The sequence below is a fragment of the Primulina huaijiensis genome, chromosome 1, assembly GCF_012295235.1.
Source record: "Primulina huaijiensis isolate GDHJ02 chromosome 1, ASM1229523v2, whole genome shotgun sequence".
NCBI lineage: Eukaryota > Viridiplantae > Streptophyta > Magnoliopsida > Lamiales > Gesneriaceae > Primulina > Primulina huaijiensis.
In genome coordinates, this window is record NC_133306.1 from 21,580,856 (window position 1) to 21,581,513 (window position 658).

Sequence of the window (658 nt, forward strand, 5' to 3'; positions counted from 1 at the left end):
CAAAAATAAAATTGATATTTAACTTAATAACAAGTTTAGGGGTTTTATTTTAACAGCATTATGATAATTTAGTTAATTAAGAGAATTTTATTTGACAATAGCTATATGCACTTCATTTAAATATATTGGGATTTTCGTTTTAGTAATATTCACTATTCTATTAATTATTTTTTTTCCATTGTGAATAATATTTGGATGAAAAATATCTTTGTTAATTTCATAGAGCTGTCATTATGTTATAATCACGCGAATTAAAAAATGTTATATAAATAAATGAATATATTTGATTTATCGTCATCATATATTTTTATTTATTGTGTTTTGATATATTTAGATTAATAAATACTCATAAACAATATGTTATTCAAACGATTTTAAAAATTATTTAAATCTCGTTATTATATTTTTCATTATTAGTCACCTACGTGCATCGCACGTAATCATTCCTAGTCTACTTAAAGAGCCGGGACTTCTGGGGTGCAAAGTTGTTGAGATTCCAATTGAAGCTAATCCAAAGCTTAATCCTGTAAAACCTGAAGATGTGAACGAAAGAGAAAAATTTCAAATACTGGTAGGAAGATTAATCTACTAACCACATCACGTCCTGACCTAGTTTTTGGAGTTAGTATGGTGAGCCAATTTATGCACTCACCAGGAC